The 19,469-nt window shown below is 40.9% G+C and overlaps 1 pseudogene across 1 annotated transcript; it reads right to left on the bottom strand.

Moving 5' to 3' along the window:
• Positions 1-8,229: 8,229 nt before the first annotated feature.
• On the bottom strand, positions 8,230-10,410 carry LOC308422022 (S-adenosylmethionine decarboxylase proenzyme-like; annotated as a pseudogene). The gene is made up of 3 exons: positions 10,265-10,410; positions 9,599-10,201; positions 8,230-8,363 (listed from the first exon to the last, which is right to left on the bottom strand). The product of its transcript is annotated as an S-adenosylmethionine decarboxylase proenzyme-like (transcript).
• Positions 10,411-19,469: the final 9,059 nt, after the last annotated feature.

Genomic DNA, 19,469 nt, shown 5'->3' with positions numbered 1-19,469 from the left:
GGTTTGTGGATTGAGAGTTGAATGTATAAACCTGTATGAAAAGCTATCCGGCTGTCGAGTTGTATTTGTGTGGGATTTGGGATAGGGAAACACCCTGGGACAAAGGCAGAGAACAGACAGTAGAAAACCACCAGGGAAGGGAGTTGTGCAGATAAGTTGGGCCATGGTTGCGTCTCAGACTGGGCTCCAGAGGTGTGCGTGGCTCTGAACTAAAACTGGGCCTGAGGTGTGAGACCTCAAGGTCAGTAAAGAGTAAACATAATTTTTTTAATATTTACTGCAATACCCCCAATGACTTCACATCAAAGTCTAGGTGAGGATATTTGATATCCTCTTCTGGCCTCCATAGGCACTTCATGCATACAGTGCCCATTCATGCATGTAGGCACTCAAAGATACAATAAAATAAAAATAAATACATCTCTTTTTTTTAAAGGACAAAATGTCTTTAAATGGTGCGTTATTAAATTTATTACCCTTCATTTTAAAAATGAAAAAGATAAAGAACATTTAAAAATGTTTGGGGCTGGAGAGAATGTTCAGCAGCTAAGGGAGCTTATTTCTTTTGGAGAGGACACAGGTTCTGATCCCAGCACCATATGGTGGTGGCTCACAACCTGTAGTATCACCGCTGACAAATTAAGCACAGAAAGTATTGCAGGCAAATTCATTCTCTGTGTCCCTTTATAACGTGCTCCAGGGGACAACAGGGAATGTTGTCACTGGAGGAATGTTTCTTGAGGAATCTGGATCTGATACATAGAACACAAAAATACATGTCATGAAGACAAAGAATGGGAGGAGAGAAGGAGGAAGAAACAGAAAGATACAGAAGGAAGAAGATGAAGAAAGAGATTGGGGGGGGGGGAGATCATGGTGAATAACAGAAAGAATTTTTCCTAAAAGAGTTTGCACACCTTTTTTTTTTCCATTGCTGACAGGGAACCCAGAGCCTCCCTAAGGCTCTACCATTGAGCAAGATTCCCAGTGTTATGGTTTTCAGAGTGGCAGTTAGTAACAATGACGGTGCCCATGGAAGCTGTAGGAAGGGGATTGAGAAAAATCAAAAGATTACTGGGAAAGGATGGTTATGTTATTATATGGAGACAAACTTGAAGCAGCAGAAAGGGCATGAGAAAAAGCAGCTATCAAAGGGAAAGACATGGCTACAAAATTAAGAAAAGCAAGAAGTCGGTGGAAGAGCGGTGTGAAATTTCAGGGGTTAAAACTCGGGTCTCTCTTCCGGACGACCTGGGTTTGATTCCCAGCACCCACACTGTGGCTCACAAGTATCTGTAACTCCAGTTCCAGGGGATATGATGCCTCCACAGGCACTGCGTACATGTGGTACATAGACAACATGTAGGTAAAACACCCTCACATATAAAATGATAACAAAATATTCGAAACAAAGATTAAGAAATGCAAATGGACCGAGTTAAAAGGATTAGACAGAGAAGTGCATGTATGAAGGAGATGCATGCACACAAAAACAATACAAAACAAAACAAAACAAAACAAATGTGTACTTTTGAAAAACAGTAGCCCAGCTTGAGCTTGCTGGGTGTGGTGGCTTACACTTCTAACAGTCAGGAGGCAGAGTGGGAACTTTGTGAATTTGAGGCCAGCCTGGTCTACAGAGTGAGTTTCAGGACTGCCAGGGCTACACTGAGAGACAATATCTCAAAAGAAAAAAAAATGAATTAGTATCATTGAATTCAGATGGATGGGGCTGAAAAGGTGAAGCACTTTCTTCTAGGGCAGTGCTTCTCAACCTTCCTAATGCTGTGACTCTTTAATAGAGTTCCTCACTATGTGGCGACCCTTCCTCTGCCCCTCAACCACAAATTATTTTGTTGCTTCTTTATTACTGAAATATTGCTGTTAGGAATAAAATATATGCTATGTAGGATATATGACCCCTATGAAATGGTTGTTTGACCCCTGTGATGGTTTGTAAATGCATAAGGTGTGGCCCTGTTGGAGTAGGTGTGTCACTGTGGGCATGTGGGCTTTAAGACCCTCATCCTAGCTGCCTGGAAGCCAGTATTCTGCTAGCAGCCTTCAGATGAAGATGTAGAACTCTCAGCTCCTCCTGAACCATGCCTGCCTGGATGCTGCCATGCATCTGCCTTGCTGATAATAAACTGAACCTCTGAACCTGTAAGCAAGTCCCAATTAAATGCTGTCCTTACAAGAGTTGTTTTGGTCATGGTGTCTGTTCACAGCAGTAAAATCCTAAGACAACCTCCAGAGGGTTATGATCCACAGGTTGAGAAGTGCTTCTCTCACGTGTGAGGAACTGAGTTTGAATCCTTAGAACCATGTGCAAGCTGGACTGAGAAACTGTGTTTATAATCCCGGTGTGGGTGTGGTGACATGGGAGGTGGAGACCGAAGAAATTTTGGAAGTTAGGGAGCCTGGTTGTTAGGGTCCAAGAATCTCCAGAGATGGTACCCCAGACTCACACACATGCAAAGGCAAAGAGTGTTTATTTGACTGAATAACCTGCATGCAGGGGTCTTCCCACTTGAGAATGGAGACTCCAAGTGAACACGCAGGCCCAGCTGTTATTGTCAGGGGAATTCCAGGGACGAGTGTGTGCCCTTCTCCCTTGATTGGTTAGCTCTATCTCTAGGGGAAATTCTACAATTGGACCTCCCTGGAGGGGTGTTGCTTACTCGTTCTAGCTACTTATTCTTACTTCAAGCCAGATGGCAAGATGTCCTTAGATTGGCTGCCTATGGCTCTGATTGGCTGACCATGGGTTCCTGGATCAGGGTTCTCATTTCTTGGAAACAGAAAGTTAGGCCTAGTCTTCCAAACTGTCAATTTGTACGCTGTCATGCAGTTCGCCTACCTCTGAGCTTAGTCCCTTCAGGTGAACACAGCAGCAAACAGAAAGACTTGGCAAAGTGGAAGGAAGGCAAGCACCAACACCTGGGGCTATCTTCTGAGCATGATACATGTATGGCATGCACATATAGACAAATACACGGGGGGGGGGGCGGAGGGAGAGGGAGAGAGACAGAGAGAACGTTAAAAAACTCATAACAATTTAATTTTGCTTTTAAAAGAAAGCTCCTAATCTATTGTTTAAATGTGTGCATGAGCTCTGTACCAGAGGCAAAGCACACACAGTGGTGGGTGTCACGGTTCTTTTGTGTTTTGTTTGGTTTGTAGATGTCTTTTCTCCACTTAAAGAAAGAAGTTCTTTTATGCTTTGTAAGTTGAGGGGTTTTTTTTTCTTCAAAATTATGAATTTATGCTTGATTTTGTCAAGGGCTTTTCTTCATGCATGCATGAAACAGGACTTTTCCTCTCTCCTCTGCTAGCATCCTATATTATATTAATCTTCCAGATGTCTAATGAGCCCAGCTTCTTCAGATAAATTGCACATGGTAATGGTGCTTATCTTTTTTACCTGTGTCTGGGTTCTGTTTTTTTTTTTTAATGAACATTCTCATATGTATATTCACTACAAATATAATCTTCTCATGATATTTTTATCTATTTTTAACTGAGTAGTATAGTACTTGGGTAATGAATTTTAAAGTATTCTGCTTTTCTCTTCTTATTGGGAGACCCTGTCAAAGACTGATATTATGTCCTATTATTTATTTGTTTAGACCATGATAGCATGCTGTCGGTGAAACCCAAAGCTTCACATGTGGTCAGCATGTGCTAGGCCAGTGAACTGCATCTACATCCTATTTTCTTTTCAAATGTTTGGAGGAGCTCGCTAGTGAGGCCACCCTACCGGGATCCCTTCTCTGTGGGAAGATTTTAACTGCGCATCCCTTAAAGACATACACAAGGATGGATTCACATTACTCCCGAACTTAGCCATGTATGTCCTCCCTCTGTATCAATTAACGACTTATCAATTCCGTCATTGCCTTTTAAAGATTAGGATTCTATCAATGTGAGAGCAATACAAATCTTTTTCTTATTTTTGACTTTTGGTATTTTTTTTTTTAGAGCTACTAGATTACTTTAGAGAAGTTTTCACTTACAGAAAAATGAGGAGAAAGCACATTTCCATGTATTCTCCCCATGTGCACACCCCTCCCTGTTATTACTGCCTTTCTTTAGTACGATACTTTTATTATTATCAGTGAGCCTACAATGACAACACACTGTCATATAAGCTCAACAGTTTACAGGAAGGCTAATTCTTGGTGTACATGCTGACTTTAGACAGATGTATGACACATACTTACCACTGTAGTTCCACACACAGAAGTTTCACTGTTAATCAGGGATGAACCTGATTAATGAGTCAGAGTTTCTCTGAAGAACCAGAGGATTACTATCCCAAAGCCATCCTCTCTTCCCCGACATCCTCCCTAATTTTCACCCCATCCCCATTGATCTTTGAGTTGCCTCCATTGAAAAGTATAAAATTATTTTATTCTATATGTATGGGTGTTTTTTCTTCATTTTTTTATGGACACCACACACATTCCTGCTACCCCAAAGGCCAGGAGAGGGTCTCAGATCCCCAGGAACTGGAGTTACAGATGGTTGTGAGCTGTCACGTGAGTGCTGGGAACAGATTCAGATCTATAAGAGCGGCCAGTGCTCTTAACCAGTGAGCGTTCTCTCCAGCCCCCTAAGTTTCTCCATTTTTAATATGTTGATTTTATTATTTGAGATTTTCATATGTGCATATAATGTATTTCTATCATGTTTGCCCCATATCCTCATCGACTCCTTTTGGATCCCTCTCTTCACATCCCCTCCAGCCTCACGTCTTTTCTTGTTTGTTTTTATAATGTACTGAGTGACCCCTCCTTTTTACTTTCAGAATGTCATGTGGTTGGGACTATAGGTTATTATCCTTCTAATAATTTTTAATTTTCTGATTGTTTCACTTTAAGCTAAATCCAATTCTTCATGTGGTTTGATGGCTCCTTCTTGGCATTGACTAGTGTTCCATCGGCTGCACATAACCCAATGTACTTATTTGTTAGCCTCCTGGAGGACTCCTTCTTCGTGTCCAGGATTTAGCAATTGCCAATGAAACTGCTAATAAATATCCATGTACAGGCTTGGGTTTGGATATTTCAACTCATTAGAGTAAACACTTAAGAACACAATTGCTGGTTATCACCGTAAGGTTTTTCTAGTCATCAATAAATAAAATGTTAAGTGACTCTTTAAGATAAAAAAAAAAGGCAAAGTAAGGTCACAGCTCGATCAAGGGAGATTCTGTATATCGACCTCAGACTGCTGTACGGTGCATGTAAATCATACAGACACGAGGGTGCACACACACACACACACAACTCTCTCTCTCATACACACACACACATACACACACACACACACACATAACTCTCTCTCTCTCTTACACACACACACATAACTCACACACACATACAAACCCACATACATAACTCTATCTCACACACACACAACTCTCTCTTTTTCTCACACACACACACACATAACTCTCTCTCACACACACACTCAAACACATAACTCTCTCTCACACACACAAACACACATAACTCTCTCTATCTCTCACACACACACACACACACACGACTCTCTCTCACACACATAACTCTCTCTCACACACACACACAACTCTCTCTCACACACACACAAACACACATACATAACTCTCTCTATCTCACACACACACACACATAACTCTCACACACACAAACACACATATATAATTCTCTCTATCTCTCACACACACACAACTCTCTTTCACACACACACAAACACACACATAACTCTCTCTCTCACACACATAGCTCTCACTCTCTCACATACACACTCACACACACACACATGCACACAAGAAAAGAAAAAACATTAGGTTTTGTTTCACTCGGAATGGCTGCACATCCCTTTGTGCACATCCTCTGTCAGAATGTGGCCATTCTAACAGGTGCTACAAGTGTCTCTGCTGTCCTCAGGCGGGTGTGGCGTTCTGATGACAAGATGTCATTGCTCTTCAGAGTGTTTCCTTGGCATCTTTATTTAGTTGTCTGATTCCAAACTTATTGATTTCCTCGTCCGGTTTTGCTCCCAGTCCATTGATTTCCACTCCAATCTTCACTGTCTTTTTTTTCCTGAGGTTAATTTGCTCTTCAATTTCTCCTCCTCCTCCTCCTCCTCCTTCTTCTGTTTCTCTTTCTTCTCTTCTTCTTCTTCTTTTTGAATGTTACTAGACAATGAAGCAAACTTTTATTGAAACTTATATTGTGGTACAGAAATACATTTCAGCTGATTAAAAGTCCAACACCAAAACTTCCCTGCCCGTAATTACACTAGATCAATAGTCCACCTACAGTTTCCTTTCTAGGCTTTGTTCTACACAAACCTATGCAATTTTCAACATTAGAGTTCTTAATTTTATAAGATGGGAAAAATCAAACCTCAAGCCAAAATCTACTGGGTTACAAAATCCAGCTTAAGTAAGCACTGGTCCTCCAAATAACAGTTCAAAATAGGTGCTGTGCTCATTACAGAACCAGACTGATAAAGCTGACTGAAAGCTTCCCCAATGAAGCATTCAATCAACACCATGTATAAAGTAAAAATCCAGACAGTGTTCCAACCACTTGATTTCAAACCAAGTAGATTCTATGCTTAGAAACGCTAGAAAAAAAAAGTGTTTCATTATAAATATGGAAGGAGGACTGGAGAGATGGCTCAGAGGTTAAGAGCACTGACTGCTCTTCCAGAGGTCCTGAGTTCAATTCCCAGCAACCACATGGTGGCTCACAACCATCTGTAATGGGATCTGATGTCCTCTTCTGGTGTGTCTGAAGACAGCTACAGTGTACTTAAATAACAAACAAATAAATCTTTAAAAAAAATATGGAAGGAACAAAACATCACTGTGTTAGTCCATAAACTACCAAGCAAACAGTAGGAGGGCAATAAACAGGGAATGTAGTCCAGTTTGCTCCTTTCTGCTTAAATCCCACAGTATCTGCAAATGCCACTAACATGCTGAGTCCTGAAAGCTCTTGTTTCTAGTGCCATTAAGTAGTCAGAATAATGTGCTGTTTCATCCATTCTCCAGGCTGAGTAACCTGAGAGTCCTCCCTCTGGTCAGCCATTCATTTGATCATCTGAATGCCGTGGTAAAGCAAAGACCACAGAGAACATCAGACCAGATGAAAACTACAGATTCTCCTTTGAGTCAAAGTTTCCTTTAGTAAACTTGGTGGCAATGGCAGCGCTTACTGAGGTCAGAGTGATTAGGATTAAGTTTCTGCTTTGACTTAGTGGACATTCCCATCACTACTTAGTAAGTTAGTGAAGGCATGGTAGGCACTCTGTTAAAGCTAATTAAAGTGCACTGCATAGCCTATCAATTCCCTTTTGAATAGGCTGGTTCTTCTTGCTCATCACCCCTGGAGACTGAATTCTTTTCATTTGACACATTCAGTTTTGTCATTTATCTTCCACAGAAGTTCATGTCAATAAGGAGGGCACATTCTATGTCTTAGAAAAAAAATTAAGCAAGGGACCATCTCCAAGCTCCTATCTGGGGTGTAAGATTATTATATAAACCCACGATGTAACAGTGCGTTGCTTCATCAGGGATGGTGAGAAAACCATAGGAATATAAATGCAGGAGCAACCATTAAAACTGTAGAACACAAAACAAGCAACTGGAATCATTTTCTTACAAAGACTCAACTTGTGGAAGAAAAACTTTAATTTCCATTGCATAAAACACCTATATGAAGTAAAAGTTGGTTGTGAATAACAGTAGAGAATATGCTCTGGAAAGTGGAGGTAACTGGATGTAACAGCTCTGACAACAATTAATAGAACAGTCGCAGATGGTCAGCTGAGGCCACATCTACTGGGGACGAAAGTCTTGTCTGCGGGGATTTTGAACAATGCCTGAAGAAACATGAGGCTGTGCATACGCCAAATTGAATCGTTTTCACAAGTGTCGTAAAGATTCATACAGTCAAAGCTCTTTACTATGGGCTCTTCAGTTCCACAGCAAGAGTGGCATAGAACACCTAAACGCAGGAGAGAACATTCATGCAAGATATCTAACTCCTTGATATAATAATGCACACACTTTAAAATGATTTCACTATCATTACACCCAGGGCTTTCTGCAACTACACGGTGGTGGTCATGCTCAGCATGGCCCTCAGGATCAACACCTAGAAAGCAACCACCACCTCCCTGTGTGTCTTCTCTTTTTGCATGTTTTTTCTTTTTCTTTTTTTCTAATCAACTCTGCTGTTGTTGCTGTTTCCTAGCAGAACTGGTAAAAAACAAAATTGTAATCGTTGAACATAGCGCCCTGGCAATCAAAACGTTTTAAAAACCCTCAATCTTCTGGGCGAAGAAAGCACTGTGCGACATTTTTTTTTTTTTTTTTTTTTTTTTTTTTTTGAGTAGCAAGTGCTTTTAATTGTCAAGTCTTCTCTGTAGCATTGAGTTTTAAGTTTCTTGTGAGAAATTATTTAAAAAATATTTCAGCATCTCTTATGTGCAAAGTATCCTTTTTTTCTTTCCCTTTTAAAAATTAGATACTCTGTATTTACATTTGAAGTGTTATCCCTTTCCCCCACCCTGTTCACATCCTCCCTCCCCCTCCACTTGTTTCCACTAAGGTGCACTCTCTCCTTATCACCCTCTCCACCTCAGTGCCTTGGCATTCCCTTATATTAGGAAAATGCACCCTCACTGGACCAAAGGCCTCTTCTCACATTGATGCCAGACACTGATATTTTCTGCTACATATGCAACTGGAGCCATAGGTCTCTCAATGTGTGCTCAATAGTTGGTGTTTTAGTCCATGAAAGTTGTAGAGGGTTTGGTTGGTTGATAATGTTGTTCTTCCCATGAGGTTGCAACCTCTTTCAGTTAGTTCCTTCAGTCCTTTCTTTAGCACTTTCATTGGGGTCCCCGTGTTCAGTCCAATGGTTAGCTGCACGCGTACTCAGTTGTATCTGTATGACTGGCAGAGCCCCTGAGGAGGCATTCCTACCTGGTTCCTGCCAATAAGTACTTCTTGGCATCTGCGATAGTTCTTGGGTTTGGAAGCTGGATATGGGGTGGATCCCAAGGTGAGGCGGCCTCTGAATGATCTTTTCTCCATTCTCTGCTCCTCTATTAGACCTTGTATTTCCTCCTGTGAGTGTTTTGTTCTCCCTTCTGAGAAGGACTGAAGCATCCACATTTTGGCCTTCCTTCTTTTGATCTTAATAAGGCCTGTGAATTGTTTCTTGGGTATTCAGAGCTTTCTGTGGCTAGTATCCGCTTATCAGTGAGTCCATACCATGTGTGTTCCTTTGTGACCGGGTTACCTCACTCAGGGTGATAGTTTCTAGTTCCATCCACTTGCCAAGGAATTTCATAAAGTCATTGTTTCTAATAGCTCAGTAGTACTCCATTGTGTAAATGTGCCACAATTGCTGTCTCCATTCCTTTGTTGAAGGACATCTGGGTTCTTTCCAGCTTCTGGTTATTATAAATAAGGCTGCTATGAACATGGTAGAGCACGTGTCCTTGGTATATGTTCGAGCATCTTTGGGATATATGCCTAGGAGTGGAATAGTTGGGTCTTCAGGTAGTTTAGAACTCAAGATTTTCCTGGCTTGAAGACTTCCACAACTTTTCTGATCAGTTCGTCATAGGAGGTCTGACTTAGGTTTGTTTCAAAGCTAACATAAGAAAATGCTGGTTCTGGAGTGATGTGAATAGTCCAATATGCTCCATCCGATTTCATTCCATTCATTGAGTAGCCACAGGGATTGCACAGTGTGGTATCAATGACAGAACCTGGTATCAGGTCACGAATTCCACTCTCACAAGTGACATCCTTTGCAGTAACACCATCTTGTAGAACTGGTCCATAACTGCTGGGTCAGGCTCACTCATCAGAATTTCCAGGGTTTAATCTGGCTGATTGATTACTTGGTTCTCTGGAAGATTCAAAGTATACAAGTACCAACAGTCAGAATTCATATGTCCCATACAATATACTGCCCTATTGGGGAAATTGCATTAAGAAACTGGATTTCTTTCTGGATATTCCGGTGTGGGTACCCTTGGTGAGAAGGTTTCATGAGATTCTTATGGGAATAAAAGAAGCTTTGAACTGAGTCAAACCCACTGTAATCCCTGGCAAGCTTCAGCAGGGGAACAGTACTTCCAGTAAGAGGGTGGCACCACATTTCTCTTGGAGACAAACATGCTACTCACACTGAGTCCATAAGCCTCCTGCTTGTCAGTCTTTGTCACACTTAGGGTTGAGCACTGCACATCCTTCAAAGGGACATCCCTTTGAAGATCTTCCGATGGTACGAAGATCCCCAGATCCATGGCTTGCGTCGGGCCGCTGTCTGGAAAAACCAGACCTCCAGCAGTTTCTCGGTCCCTTCGAAAAAAATGTACAGCTTCCATCACCGTGAGACTATCGAACAACCAACAACCACAGAAAATCAACTAAATTAAATCTTTTCTCCCACCGCTCCTGCCTTTGCTTCAGACTGTTTCAGCTGTGTTACTAAAGTTCAGGTTCTTCTTTCTTTCTTCCTTCCTTCCTTCCTTCCTTCCTTTCTTTCTTTCTTTCTTTCTTTCTTTCTTTCTTTCTTTCTTTCTTTCTCTCTTTCTCTCTTTCCTTTCTCTCTCTCTCTCTCTCTCTCTCTCTCTCTCTCTCTCTCTCTTGCTGTAACTTAAAAAAATGACTAATAAAAAATTCCCAGCTATTTTTGTGAACGAATGTTGAACATGAGTCTTTTGGAATAGAGGCAGGTACAGTTCAGTCTCTTGTAGTCCTCTGCTTTCCCGTTAGAGCGGAGTGAGCGTTAACTAATGTTGCCGGCTATCCTGTTTAAGCCCGATTTCTGGTTTCTTTATTTTTTAATATGGACATATTTTATTTACATTTCTAATGTTATCCCCTTTCCTGGTTTCCCCTCCATCCCCCCTATCCATCCCCCCTCCCCCTGCTTCTACGAGGGTGTTCACCCACCCATCCACCCCTTCCTGCCTCCCTGCCCTGACATTCCCTTGCACTGGGGTATCAAGCCTTGGTAGGACCAAGGGCTTCTCCTCCCATTGATGCCCAACAAAGCTATCCTCTGCCACATGTGCAGCTGGAGCCATCCTGAGAATATTTTGTTTCCCCTTCTAAGGACTGAAGCATCTGCACTTTGGTCATCCTTATTCTTGAGCTTCATGTGGTCTGTGAATTGTATCTTGGGTATTCTGAGCTTTTGGGCTAATATTCACTGATCAGTGAGAGCATACCATAGGCGTTTTTGTGTGATTGGGTTACCTCACTCGGGATGATATTTTCTAGATTTCCATTCATTTGCCTAAGAATCTCATGAACTCATTGTTTTTAATACCTGAGTAGAACTCCATTGTGTAAATGTATCACATTTTCTGTATCCATTCCTCTGTTGAAGGACATCTTTGTTCTTTCCAGCTTCTAGCTATTATAAATAAGGCTGCTATGAACATAGTGGAACATGTGTCCATATATCTTTTGGGTATATTCCCAGGAGTGATATAGCTAGCTGTGTCCTCAGATAGTACTATATCCAATTTTCTGAGGAACTGTCAGACTGATTTCCAGAGTGGTTGTACCAACAGTGGAGAAGTGTTCCTCTTTCTCCACATTCTCCCCAGCATCTGCTGTCACATGAGTTTTGATCTTACCCATTCTGACTGGTGTGAGGTGGGAATCTCAGGGTTATTTTGATTTGTATTTCCCTGATGATAAAAGAACTTCTGGGGGAACCACCATCCCTGACTTAAAGCTGTATTACAGAGCAATAGTCATAAAAACGGTATGGTATTGGTACAGAGACAGGCAGGTAGATTGATGAAATAGAATTGAAGACCCAGAAATGAACCACACATTCATGGTCACTTGATCTTTGACAAAGGAGCTAAAACCATCCAGTGGGGGGAAAATAGCATTTTCAACAAATGGTCCTGGTCCAACTGGCAGTCAGCATGTAGAAGAATGCAAATCAATCCATTCTCATTGCCTTGTACAAAGCTCAAGTCCAAGCAGATCAAGGACCTCCAGATAAAACCAGATACATTCAAACTAATAGAAGAGAAAGTGGGGAAGAGCCTTGAACATATGGGCACAGGGGGAATTTCCTGAACAGAACACCAATGGCTTATGCTCTAAGATCAAGAATCGATAAATGGGACCTCATAAAATTGCAAAGCTTCTGTAAGGCAAAAGACACTGTCATTAAGACAAAAAGGCAACTAACAGAATGAGAAAAGATCTTTGCCAATCCTACATCTGATAGAGGGCTAGTATTCAATATATACAAAGAACTCAAGAAGTTAGAGAATCAAATTACCCTATTAAAAACGGGGCACAGAGCTAAACAAAGAATTCTCAATTGAGGAATATTGAATGGCTGAGAAATACATAAAGACACGTTCAACATCCAATTTCTATTCCTTAAGGTAGAAATTGTTATCTGTCTGAAGTTTCTTTTTCCTTTGTGTGTGTGTGTGTGTGTGTATGTGTGTGTGTGTGTGCGCGCGCGCGCACGCGCGTTTGTGTTCATGTGGGTACAGGGCCATGCATCCATGGCATGAGTGTGGAGGTCAGAGGACAACCATTGTCTTCAGGTGACCTTTATGTACTATTTGATATGGGGTCTCTTGTTATCCTGCATCTTTGCCTGTGAGCAAGCTTCAGAAGGTTTTGTCTGGTTCTGCTCCCATCTCACCATCACCAGAGTTATAAGGGATGCCACCACACTCAGCTTTTCAATGTGGATTCCAGAGATCAGAACTCCAATTCTCAGTTTTTGGAGGTAAGTATTCTACAATGGTGCCACCTCATCAATCCATTCAATTTTTTTCCTGATATGGGCATTTATAGTTATAACCACTCCCCCCCCACCCCCCCACTGTTTAACAGCATGTTGTAGGTATCCCTCATTTGATTAAATATATTTGGCTAGTTTCCTTTGTGAGACCTTTGAATTGTAACTTACCCAGAAATATGTTATTTAGCTTCCAAATGTTCAGATTTTATTGATTTGTGGTTTAATATTACTGGAGTCACAAGATAAGATTTTGAGTGGTTTGTATCCCTTTACAGTTATTGAAGTATATTCTGTGTCCTAGCCTATCCTGAATAGTACTCATATACAGAAAAATAAAAAACATGTAAATTAATAAGAATTAATCATCAGAGTATTGTCTTCAAAACTGAGATTTTTGGGGAGGGGTGTTCAAGACAAGGTTTCTCTGTGTAGCTTTGGCTGTCCTGGAACTTACTCTGTAGACAAGGCTGGCCTCAAACTCATAGAGATCATCCTGCCTCTGCTTCCTGAGTGCTGGGATTAAAGGTATCCACCACCACCGTCCAACTAAAAATGAGAATTTTTAATATTTTATGGCATCTCTCCTCCTGTCTAGCTTTGATTCTGAAATAAGCCATAACCATCTTTTTCTTTTGATCTAGAATTCTGCCATGATTGGAGAGAGAGAATGACTAGGCAAGGTCGGAGAAAGACACATGAAAGCAGAGGGTTGAGAAAGTGAAAGTTTATCTTTAGTTCTGACATGACCTCTAAGTTTTTCTTAGTTTTCTATTTATTTTTAACATCTCCTTGAATGATTTTCCTTGTTTTTTAAATTTTAATTACAGCAGCCTCTTCATTTGTGACCTTCAGCTTTAACACTGGTTAAAACGTTCAGTACAGTGAGGAAAAGAAATCCCAACCATACAGGACCAAGTGTTTCTGGGTGAGGGAGGAGGAAAGCCAAGTTTTCTGTAGCCAGACTTTCCACTTTCCCCAAATCTTCATGAGTTGAATTAACATTATCATAAAACACAGAAGCAGCTAAGGTACCAGATTACAGTGCTCCCCTGCAACCATTTCCTCTTTTTGTCAAATCAGACAACAAAGAGATGACAGATGGAAGGCCCAAGTGAGCACACAAACAAAACGATACCTTAAACCACTTATTGAAAGCAACAAAATGGCACCCAAATACGTCTGAAAAATCAAACTCAGAATAAACCAATGGACCATTAGCAAAAGCAAGAAGGTTAGAGCCCAAAAAGAGCTCCTTAACAATCCACCAATGGCTGGGTACAAGGTCCCATGCTGGTATCTGGTGTCTATGTTGGTGACTCCTTTGGTGAACATCGTTGTTTGGGGTGCCCAGATTTGTCCACACAAAACTGTCAATACAAAAATGAAACTCTCAACTCCAAGGGAGTAAGTTATTATTATGGAGTCAAATATGAGTGTTCACTACCTGCGAGCACAGATTCTGGTTATCTCAAATCCCATATGCCACTGTGGAAGTAGTCATATGCGATTTTTATTAGTTATAGAACAAAGAAAGAAAATCGAGACATTTACCAAATACATTGGTGGAGGATCATAGGTAGGTACAAACTAAGGACATCTCTGTTAAATGACCCAAGTATTTTCCAGTGACCTTCTTTGGCTTCCAAACTGCTGAAAGCTAGTGTTTTCCTAAGAGAATTGGATAGTATCAGAGATATCAGATCAGACAGAGAAGTTGGTTGACAGAGAAGAATGGCGTCCACAGGAACTGAAATTAGCCCAAAGAAATTGGCTCTTGACTATCCCATTTTAACTCACTACAATCACGAGGTTCCATTATTTGGCCTTGTAGAATCTTTACCATATGAGGCTCCTAAGTATGTGTTTGTCAGGCAGAGTCCAAAAGGCAAAGAGATTCATTCAGGTCATGTAAAGGCAAATGTGTGGATATTAAGTTAAGCCAGACTCTCCTAGCTCCTCGGGGATGGGAGGATGCTTAGAAGGTCTGTGGTAACACCTTGGGATAAAGAGGGAAACCTGTTCATGGAGAACATCTGCGAATTTTAGCAATCTAAATAAAGGAGTGCATTCCCATCCTTGCACTGTACTCAAGGCTGTTCTTTTGAGGAAGCAAGTGCTGGAATATTTTCATCCTGTATTGGTCCTTGCTCACATTTTTGTATCATTTTCATTGCTGACTCCAAGTACTGTTTTGGATGGACAGTCGTGGGCATCCAGAAAGCCTGCCCATCCTCCATGAAGAAATACAAAGATTTTATCACATGGCTGGCATACTACTAGCCTCCGAGTGTCTTATAGATTTGGAAAAAAAACATTTGGGGGAAAAATCAGAATTTTAAAGTGTTACCCTGCCTGCATGAAAAGGGGCTTAACCCCCCAACCCACAAGGGTATCGGATGAAACCTCCAGTGCAAGGGGCAGGATAATCCCTTGTGAGTTGCTGTTGAGGAAGACACAGAGGCCACTACCATGACAAAGAGTGCCACTAATGCTATTGTTTGCATGCCAGAACTAGATGATAAAACTATATTGTTTAAGACCCTGAAGTATGTGAGGAAACCAACCTGAGAGCGGGTTGAAAGGTCCTTTTCTGAACGGTGACTTTTACAGTCACTGGACAGTGCTTTCCAAGATGCCGAGGGAGCTTTTCTGACAACTGTTCCATGCAGGTGTGAACCTCATCAATGTGTCACATAAGATTTGCCATCTGGTACAAGAGTGGCGTGGGTACAATGGTTGTGAGCACAACAACAGATTTGTGGTTGGATTTAATAACTGCTCCATAAAGGAAATTCATATCCGGTACTTTAATCTAGGACAAACTTGCAATTTGGGAAGTCATAGGTCCCAGTACGGAAGCAACAGCTACTGTCTGGTTGAGTAGAGTACCTGTCAAAGTGTCCTTTCTCTAAATATTTGTGTGATACCTATAGACTACTGCTGCTCTTCCACATTTGTTGTGGAAGAAAACAACAAATGCGTGGTGGTTGCTGATGGATTCATCACTGCCTAAAAAATCTCAAGAGCAGATGAAGGTTGGGGTGTCATCACCATGCAAAGGGGGATTACTAATACATCACCAACTTCCAAGGTTCAAGGAAGATATAGAAGAGAAGATAGAGAGAATGTAAGGGGTGAAGAAAAGGGGAGATAAACTTGATCTGGTCGTTATGGCAACTAATCATTAGTAGAGCAGAATGATAGAGAGCAGTCAGATCTGTGGTGATCGTCATGAGGCTCATGATATTATTTAGTAGATGGGTAGGATAAACTCAAGGGATCTTCCCTTGGGATTTAAGCCATTTGTCCTTTCTGTCTTTCTCACTTCCACCAGCTTCAAATGATTCTGAAAAATGCTAGAGCATTTAAGAAGGAGACGGCTGATTGAAGGAGGGCCCCGTGATGCAGTTTCCACGAGGACTATGCATTGGCTCAGCTATTTTGAAGGTACCCAAATTCTTGTAAGGTTTCTTTGCCCCATGCTCCATAAGGGAGTGGATTCTGATGGACTCATACCTCAGTGTCTTATCTGAAGTGAATGAACACTTGTTTTCATCCTGCCTGTTATTGTAATCGTTATATTTCCCAATATATTCAGATGAAGAAAATGAGAAAAAAAACCCACCTGTGTACATAGAACACACCAATAATCGATTTGTTGGCCCCTGAACATGCACTTTCTAGTCCCAGGACCCAGACAGTCTAGAGTGGACAGTCCCATCTTATTCTCTCTGTCTCTGTGTGTCTCTCTGTGTCTCTGTATGTGTGTATGTACATGTTTATGTGAATGTGTGCATATTTTCATGTGTTTGGAGGCCAGACAGTGACATTGTTGTTCTCAACTGTTCACCTCTCTGCCTCATTTCTTGAGACAAAATCTGTCACTGAGCTTCAGGTCCAGCCAGCCAATGTGTGCCCGATGCCCTTCCCTCTTCCCCTCCCAGCACTGTTACCAGGGTTACAGGTGGTCACTGCTGCATTTGACTTGTTACCTGGGTGCAGAGGATTCATGTTCTTGCAAGACAGACACTTACTGACTGAATCCTTTCTTTAGACTCTAAACTGTCATTCTCTGAATCTACATTCCCATCTCCCCACCTCAGGAGAAAGTCAGTTTAGTATGACTTGTTGAGAATGTCCCTGTAAATTCAAGATAATTCTTCCCCATTCCTACGACTTGCTATAAAAATTCTAGGTCCAAATGGATGGATCTAGAGAATATCATCCTGAGTGAGATAACCCAGTCACCAAAGAACAAATATGCACTCACTGATAATTAGATACTAGCCCCAGAAAGCTCTGAATACCCAAGAAACAACTCACAGACCATATGAAGCTCAAAAAGAAGAAGAAGAAGAAGAAAAAGAAGAAGAAGAAGAAGAAGAAGAAGAAGAAGAAGAAGAAGAAGAAGAAGAAGAAGAAAAAGAAAAAAAAGAGAAAAAGATAAAAGAAAAGAAAGAAAGGAAAAAAGAAAAGAAAGGCCAAAAGGTGAAAGTCTCAGTCCTTCTTAGAAAAAAAAAAAATAGCACCATCTTGGAGTAAGGTACATCCAGACCTTAAATCATTAATAATTTAAGAGCTAAGAATGTAGCCTTGTGGCAATTCTTGGTATTTAAAAACCATCATGTTTAATCTTTACACACCAAGAAAACTTTGTCTATTTCCATGTTAGGTTTTGTTTTACATGTACTTTATGCTCATTGTAACTAGTAATATTTCAATGCATACTATTAAACCTTTAAAAAAATCAAGTACTGACAAAAATATATTCCTATAGTTTTATGCAAAAAGAAAATTCTAGGTCATGTTTTCCTTGAAACTATTTTATAAGGTGTGTGTGTGTGTGTGTGTGTGTGTGTGTGTTACCCTAAGGTACAACTTGCCTTAATGTTTCTTTCCAGGAGATTTTACTCTCGGTGACTGAAAGGTAACTTTCTACTATGTGGCTATGATTGGAACACTTTATTCCTATAGAAATCAAGATAAAGATAATTATTGAGTATGAAAAAAGTTGCACAAATGTGGGAGGAGGAACTAAAGGAGCCTAGCATTGATGTAAATCACACTCAGCAATGTGCACAAAGATTTCACTTGGCAGCAGAGTTAGTATTTCAGTGAATTAAACAAAGGAAGAAAACGATGTAGGTCTAAGGACCTGGAGCAAGAGCTCATCAGCTTTCAGATGATGAGTTAACAAAGATGAAAGATGGTGGTTAACAAAGGCTTTGGGTTTTTGTTTGTTTGTTTTGCTGTGTAATGATGTGATTTGTTTATTTAAAATGACTTTTCTCTCAAGTTGCCCAATGATTTCTGTCTTGACTTAAGGGTCTTTGGATTAATCTTCTGACATCTGATTGCTACGGCCTTTTAAAAACGATGCCCAATTTCTTTAAAAATTCATAGGTTTCTATTGCTGTCAAGAGATACCATGACCACAACAACTGTTATAAAGAAAAATATCTGGTGGGGGCTGGCTTACAGTTCAGAGGTTTAGTTCATTATCATCATGGAGGGAAGCATAGGGGTGTGTAGACAGACGTGGTACTGAAGAGGTAGCTGAGAGTTCTACAGGAAGAGAATCCCCTTAGAAGGCCTGGCTTGAGATCTCAAGTCCCCCTTCCCCCTCCTCGGCTAGTGGCATACTTTCCCCAACTAAGCCATATCTACTTCAACACGGTCACACCTCCTCCTAATAGCACATGTAGCAACAGGTTTAGCTATGTGTTAATTTTAATATGCCTTGACTAGCTCAAAGGCTGGGCAAGTCTAATCCTCCCTGTAGCTAGCACACTTTTCCTGTACTCTTGGCTTAACGCCCTTTAATTTTCTATTTTCTCTGTTGCCCTGGCTCCTTCTGGGTGGCTCCCTAGTCCTTGCTTCCCAGATGCTTCTGGGCAGCCCTTTTGGGGTTGCGTACATTCTTGCCAACATTTTGGATGATTTTCATTCTGTAGCTCTAAATCTGATCCATCTTTATCTCCCTGGGAATCATGGCAATTCTCTGCTTCCTCTCTCCAAGTTCCTAGCCTGTACAGGTCCTGCCTCAACCTACCTGACCAGTCATTGGCTGCTGGCTCTTTATTGATTGATCAAAATCCAACTGGGGACAAGGACCTTTAGCATTTTTCCTTCCCAATTTTTGGTGCCAGATTAATTAAAACATTATTAGAACCAATCCTCAACAGTACCGTTCCCTATGAGACTATGGGGCCCACTTTTATTCAAACCACAACTCTCAGTCATGTCTTTGATGATGCTCAGATATGTATTCTGAAGTGTGAGTAATTAAGACCTGTGTTCTGATGGTTAACTAATGGGCTTTTATTTACTTTGTATCATCCATATTAGCTTGTCACCCTATCTAATTATTTTTAATGAGTATTTTTAGGTAGTTCCAGGCTGGGCCTAACTTCCTATGAGAATCAGCATATTCTAGATCCTCTAGGATCTAATCCTGGGATTTCAACCCAAACCAGCACTCTCAGCAGAATTTCTGGTCTTTGCTTCCGTATTTTGTGTCAAATGGCATACTCTATTTTTCAGTCTCTCTGTTCTTTTCCTTTAATTAGGCAACACACCATGAAAAAGTCACCATAGAATGTCATCTCTGGAATTTGGTCCAGTGTTATTTTTTTTAGAGCTATTCAATTT

This window comes from Micromys minutus (assembly GCF_963924665.1).
Source record: "Micromys minutus genome assembly, chromosome: 6".
Taxonomy (NCBI): domain Eukaryota; kingdom Metazoa; phylum Chordata; class Mammalia; order Rodentia; family Muridae; genus Micromys; species Micromys minutus.
Note: the sequence above shows the minus strand (reverse complement) of the source record. Positions and strands in the feature narration are given on the sequence as shown.